The sequence below is a fragment of the Octopus sinensis genome, unplaced genomic scaffold, assembly GCF_006345805.1.
Source record: "Octopus sinensis unplaced genomic scaffold, ASM634580v1 Contig01630, whole genome shotgun sequence".
NCBI classification, from domain to species: domain Eukaryota; kingdom Metazoa; phylum Mollusca; class Cephalopoda; order Octopoda; family Octopodidae; genus Octopus; species Octopus sinensis.
The window spans coordinates 10,001-17,141 of record NW_021824946.1 but is presented as its reverse complement, the minus strand read 5'-3'; the positions used below and the strand labels follow the sequence as shown (position 1 = coordinate 17,141).

Below are 7,141 nucleotides of genomic sequence, written 5' to 3'. Positions count from 1 at the left end.
TTTTACTCTTTTATTTGTTTCAGTCATTTGACTGTGGCCATGCTGGAGCACCGCCTTTAGTCGAGCAAATCGACCCCGGGACTTATTCTTTTTAAGCCTAGTACTTACTCTTTCGGTCTCTTTTGCTGAACTGCTAAGTGACGGGGACGTAAACACATCAGCATCGGTTGTCAAGCGATGTTGGGGGTACAAACACAGACACACACACATATATATATACATATATACGACAGGCTTCTTTCAGTTTCTGTCTACCAAATCCACTCACAAGGCATTGGTCGGCCCGGGGCTATAGCAGAAGACACTTGCCCAAGGTGCCACGCAGTGGGACTGAACCCGGAACCATGTGGTTGGTTAGCAAGCTACTTACCACACAGCCACTCCTGCATCTAAATATATATATATATACCAGAGTAAACACATAAATGTGAAACAAGGTGGAAAAAAGAGTACTCAAATACCAGGGGTAGAGTAATATGCTTTATTTAAAAGCAGCAGAAAATTCAACAAAACCTGTTATTCTAGCAAAAAATGTTCGACGAACGGGAACGTGAAACTCAGAGTAACAGGTTTTGTTGAATTTTCTGCTGCTTTTAAATAAAGTATATATATATATATATATATATATATAGCTTTTGACATGTTTACAGTGAAAAGCAACTTCACATGTGCTTCGGAGAACCTAATATACTCACTAACCTGCTCCAGGTGTCAAGAGCAGTACATAGGCCAAACAAAAAATAGTTTGCGTAAACGAATGGCCCTGCACAGATCCCAGATAAAAATTCCCCAAAACAGAAAAATAGCTTTTAGCTAACACATAGATACTTGCGCCAACAAAAAAACACCAAGCTTCAGGATTTTCCCCCTCTACCAATTTAGGGACGATACAACCTCGAGACAACGAATAAGTAAAGAAACTCTCTTTATTGCAAAATACAGGCCACTTCTTAACGGGTCTACGACAAACAATTAATATACCTCAACTTTAGAATAAAAGAAATATTCACACACAAATATTACATTCCAAAGAATCCATTACTAATCACAGCTAAAATCACAGCTATAATCCATAACATGCCAACTTCAAGTCATACAACACCTCACTACTTTAACCCATTCATATTTTCCCTTCTCTGTTTTTTTCTTCTTCTTCCTCTTCTTCTTCATCATCATCATTATCATCATCATCGTCGTCATAACCATCACCACCATCACCATCATCGTCATCTTCTCCTTCTCCTTCTTCTTCTTCTTCATCATCATCATCATCAACATCGTCATCTTCTTCTTCTTCTACTTCTCCACCTTCTACCCCTTAACTTTGTCACTAACGTTTCTTAGTATAACACCTACGCAAATTCTATAAACAAGCCTTTCAATAGAAATATTCTCCTGAATTGAACTGCGACTGCCAGCCGCCACTGACCATTCAAAATACGACCATCAGGGCACTCCCAGATTCTCCCACCCCCTTTCCTCATCAGCCTTCTTCCCCTACTACCCTACCAAGAACTCACAACTACCTCCAACACACAAGTGCAAACAAGGAAGTCAGAGAAAGGCAGAATGCTACTTATATCTGAACACTACTATAGAAATATTCCTTTAAAAAAACTTTTCTTCTAATTTTTCTAAAGTTAATTATTTAATCGTTACAGTTGAAAAGGTCTCAAAATGACCGAAACCGGTACTGAAATGTTCACTATAAAATTATTTTAGCATTTTCTATTTTTGACTTGTTTTTTCATATATATATATATATATATATATATATATATATATATATATATATATATATATATATATATATATATATATATATATGTATAATGTATATTTTATATATATATTTATCATCATCATCATTGTTTAACGTCCATTTTCCATGCTAGCATGGATTGGACGGTTCGACCGGGGTCTGGGAAGCCAGAAGGCTGCACCAGGCTCCTGTCTGATCTGGCAGTGTTTCTACAGCTGGATGCCCTTCCTAACACCAACCACTCCGTGAGTGTAGTGGGTGCTTTTTACGTGCCAGGCAAGGCTGGCAATGGCCACGATCAGTTGGTGCTTTTCACGTTCCACTGGCATGGAAGCCAGTCAAGGCAGCGCTGGATTCAGCCACGTTCGGATGGTGCTTTTTACGTGCCACTGGCAGAGGGATCACAACTGCAATTTCCATTGATTTTTGATGTTGATGTACTTCACTCAATAGGTCTCCTGAAACACAAGGTTGGAACGGTGTTTCTTTACTTGCCACCTGCACACGAGTCAGTCCAGCAGCACTGGCAACTGCCAGGTGCCAGTCATAGGATTGGTTCAATTTCGAAACAATTAACACAGAAAAAAATAGACAAATATTTACGGGGTAGCAAGAAATCATACAAGTAAAAAGGTTGTAACCTTATTTTTAAAGGTAGAAACACCAGGTTTATGTGAAATATTTTGTATAATATATATAAATAAATAAATGGAGTTAAACGCAGGTGTTATGCAAATTCTTTTACTTCCAACACATGTTTCGAAGATATCACTGGTATTATTCCAAAGGAATAAAATGGTGTAAAACAACGTAATCTTCTCTTCAGGAAATGAAGAAATGAAACTCGTCATTAAGATGTTTTAACAGAAAATGATGGATATGTATAGTGATTGACTGAACGCTATTAAGTTTGTTTTTAAAAAAAACGTTAGAGGATACAGCGTCAAAGGTAGCCTATAGAAAGAGGAGGGGTAATTCCTTTGGAATAATACCAGTGATATCTTTGAAACATGTCGGAAGTAAAAGAATTTGAATAAACCTGCGTTTAACTCCATATATCATATATATATATATACTATATATATATATATATATATATATATATATATATATATATATATATATATATAGTATATATATATATATATATATATATATATATATATATATATATAATACAAACACATGTATTTTAAAACAAAAAATACTTAAATCCAGGCGAAGTCCATGTACTGAATATGTTCTTCATCCTCTCATTTACATATTGTATAAAAGAAAAGTATTGTCTAATAAATCTATTGGTATGAACAAGAGTAAACAAAGAGTAATTTTGGTTAATATGCCATTTCAAAATTAGACTTCTGAAAGAGGCTTCCTCAGTAAAGTGGCACCCAAAATTTTATTCTATGAGCAAAATGCTAATGATTATGTAAAAGTAGAACTTATTGAGAGGCTGATTGTACAAAGTGTACTTCTCTGGGATATAATCTCAAAATGTACTAACACTAAATTTAATTGTCAATATTTAGTACAGTGTGTACTATTTCTATCACTTCAATATTTAATTGTGATATTAACATTAAGGGAAGCTATTCACAAATATGTTTAGAGCAACAAGGGTTTTTCTAAGATAAATTTCTTGCTAGAGTTATAAATAAACAGGAGTGATTTTGGATACTGGAGGAGAACAGTTAATCACATTTACTATTGCAAATTTATTCCCATTCATTGTGTCTCATGCCTTGGCAAATATCTACTGAATTCATTATTACTTAATTATTTGGATTTTTTTGTACAAATAAAGCCAACAAAGTAAATTTTTATGAACTGCATTATTAAGGGTAAGGATTGATAAAAAGGTAAAATATCAGAGTTAAATAGGAATATCTGTAAGAAGTTTATCGTATATGCAATGGAATTTTAATATTTTGAAAGGTTTTTAGGTGTGGCTGTGAGGTAAGAAGTTTAATTTCCAAACAAATGGGTCTGGGTTTCGTCATATGATGAGGCACGTTGGGCGAGTGTATTCTGCTATAATCCTGGGCGGACCAAAATCTTGTGAATGGATTTGGTATATATATAAGGGAGTGTGTGTGCCTTTGCGTTTGATCCCCATCACCACTTGACACTTGTGTTGGTTTGTTCACATCCACAGAACTTAGCAGTTTAGCAAAAGAAACCAATAGAATAAGTAAAAGGCTTAAAAATAATAAGTACTCGGGTGGATTTGTTGGACTGAACCCTTGAAAGTGGTGCCTTAGCATGGCTGCAGTCCAATGACTGGAACAAATGAAAGACATGCATTAAGCTGCCTATACTACTCAAAGAAAGAGTGAACCAAAATGTTGCTAACTCTTGCTCTAATGAATGAAATTTTATTATTCGATTGCTTATATACTTACCATCAGGTTTCCTTGAAACATTAACGTAAGAAATCTTCATGTCTTTAAAAAATTAGAAATAAAAACAATAAATAGCGTTATGTTAGTATTGTGTTGATACTACAATCATAAATGCTAATGAGACAGACTCAAACACACTCATACACACATATTAAAAGATAAAAGTTAGAGAATGATACATTTCATGACTGTTAGCTTTCATGACTGTTTAAGATAATTTCTAAGATCATGCTGTGTACTAACAATATTGTTTATACTTACCTGCTGGTTTCAATTCTAAATAACTGGGCCCACTAGCTTCAGCATATTGCTCTTCATTAGCTTCAAAAAATTATAGAAAGATGTGCACATTTATTGTTTGGAGAGGATAGTTTTAATATTTTGATATTGTACAAAAAGTAACTAAAAAAAATAAAATACTAGTGAGATCTGTGGAAATTCCACAGAACGAAAGAGATTAAGCAAAGCTATTTAAGAAAGAAAGGATGATTGTTATTTGTATTTTGCTAAGTGATTTCACTTCCAGTTGCAAAATAGTATATGATTTTGAAATTTCCTTCTGCTAAGCACCTTATATTTCTCTCTTTCTCTCTACCTCTTCAACAAACATTTTAACCATGTAATTCCCCTCTTCATGTCTTTAACATTTCCCTCTTTCTCTTTCCACCCTACAGCATGTCATTAACACTTCTCTCTCTCCCACTTTCCTCTCATTGTAGTTGTGTCTTGCTCTTTGCCTCCCCCCTCAACTAACTACGTGATGCATTTGACCTTAGTGTATTATTATACTCCTCTCTTCTTCTTGCTTCTCTACCCACATTTCTCCCTTTTTCTCTCACTTTTACTCAACCTCTCACTCATTCCACTTCCACCTCTCTAACAAACTATAGTATAACAGGTGAAGAAAGAAGCAAATTATTATATAGATAGTGTATATTTTATATGCAACAATGTTTTCACACAATGCTACCCCAAGAACCGAACTAAATCAGCTCTTCTAAACTGCATCTTTCTCTTCTTCACATTTCCTCTTCCTGCCATTAAAAACATCTCCAAAGTATGGTTCACCTCCTATTGACATTTGTCCTCTATCCTTACCATCAATGAGCTAACCTCCACTGTTGTTATTGATTTTCCCTTTTTCCACTAATCGCCACATCTTACATCTGCTGCCACTTCCAACAGACATCCATTCCATGTTCCTACCACAAATGATCCTCCACCCTTCAAATCGGTATCCCTTTCTTAATTTCCCCACCAATCACAACTGCCAGCCCCACAACTCATGACCCTATAATGAGCCCTCTATCATTCTCCTGTCGAAAGTGCTATTCTGCTGCTGTAAGAGACAAAAGCAGAATACACCATACATTTATACCATACATATTGCCATCTCTGTACTGTGAGTTGCCACTTCCTTTCCCTTGTACTATTTCCAGTCAGCATCTATTCCTTTTTCTTACTGTGTCCACTTATATACGTAAATCCTTTCCCTGTTCATGATTTATTACAACTCCTATGTTCATTTGACCTGTTTTATTCCATGGTTTGCATTCACCTCCTTTTCTCCCAAACTCTTACAACCTTACACACCAGCATCCCTGATTCTGAAGTATCATCACTATAAATACAGAATGGAAGAAGATATGAGAGTGGAGGTCAAGTAGACAGCACGAACGTATGTGTGTGTATATATGTATATGTGTGTGTGTGTGTGTGTGTGTGTGTGTGTGTGTGTGTGCACGTGTGTATGTATGCTTCTCTGGAGGCTGTCAAAATGATGTAGATGCCTCCAATGAGTAACAGATTTTGTTGAATTTTCTGCTGCTTTAAATAAAGTATATATATATATATATGTGTGTGTGTGGTGTGTGTGTGTGTGTGTGTGTGTGTGTGTGTACATATATATATAAGATGTGTTTCAAAGCACAGTAAGTTCATATTTATGTGAATTTTTGTGAAGAAGATGATTCAATCACTTTTCATTGAACTGAATTGGTTGACTGCTGTGTAATCCATCCTTGAGGTCAAAATTCCCATTTTTGAAGCTCAAAAACCAATGGTGGGTAGTAGTTTGAGAAATTGCTCCTTCTCAATACACAGGACAAATCTCAAAAGCAGCTTTGGCAGGATTAACAAATTGATTAAATGAAAAAGCAAATGGTGTCGAAAATGCTAAGTTTTTTCCTCTTGAAAGTGCATTTTAATGATCTGAAAATGCACAAAAATCAAAATACATTATCTTGTTGAGCAGAAATTTCTCTCAAATAACATAAAACGTTTTGCCAATGTATTTTATTTCCGTGCACATTGTTAAATGTGAAGAAAAGGCCTATGAATTATTCCTCAGCCCAATGCGTTAAGGGCTGGCCAAAATCACCGGACAGCAAATCAAAACCATTTAATTCCAAGATTTACTTATGTTTAACAACTGAATCATCATCATCATCATCATGCTAGCATGGGTTGGACGGGTCAACTGGGGTCTGTGAAGCTGGAAGGCTTCGTCAGGCCCAGTCAGATCTGGCAGTGTTTCTACGGCTGGATGCCCTTCCTAACGCCAACCACTCTGCGAGTGTAGTGGGTGTTTTTTACGTGCCACCTGCACAGGTGCCAGACAGAGCTGGCGAACGGCCACGAACGGATGGTGCTTTTACGTGTCACCGGCACGGGGCCAGGCGATGCTGGCAACGGACACGAACGGATGGTGCTTTTACGTGTCACCGGCACGGGGCCAGGCGATGCTGGCAAACGGCCACGAGCGGATGGTGCTTTTACGTGCCACCAACACGGGGGCCAGACAGAGCTGGCGAACGGCCACGAACGGATGGTGCTTTTACGTGTCACCGGCACGGGGCCAGGCGATGCTGGCAACGGACACGAACGGATGGTGCTTTTACGTGCCACCGACACGGGGCCAGACAGAGCTGGCAACCGGCCACGAACGGACGGTGCTTTTACGTGTCACCGGCACGGG

General features: G+C 37.2%; 1 long non-coding RNA gene across 1 annotated transcript in view; it reads right to left on the bottom strand.

Annotated features, from left to right (window-relative positions):
* Window positions 1-4,113: 4,113 nt before the first annotated feature.
* Window positions 4,114-7,141, bottom strand: part of LOC115227075 — a 4,220-nt gene continuing 1,192 nt past the window's right edge. The window contains exons 2-3 of the long non-coding RNA XR_003883069.2: window positions 4,426-4,485; window positions 4,114-4,206 (exon numbers count right to left, since the gene is read on the bottom strand). This is a non-coding gene — a long non-coding RNA (uncharacterized LOC115227075). The remainder of the gene's footprint in view (window positions 4,207-4,425; window positions 4,486-7,141) is intronic.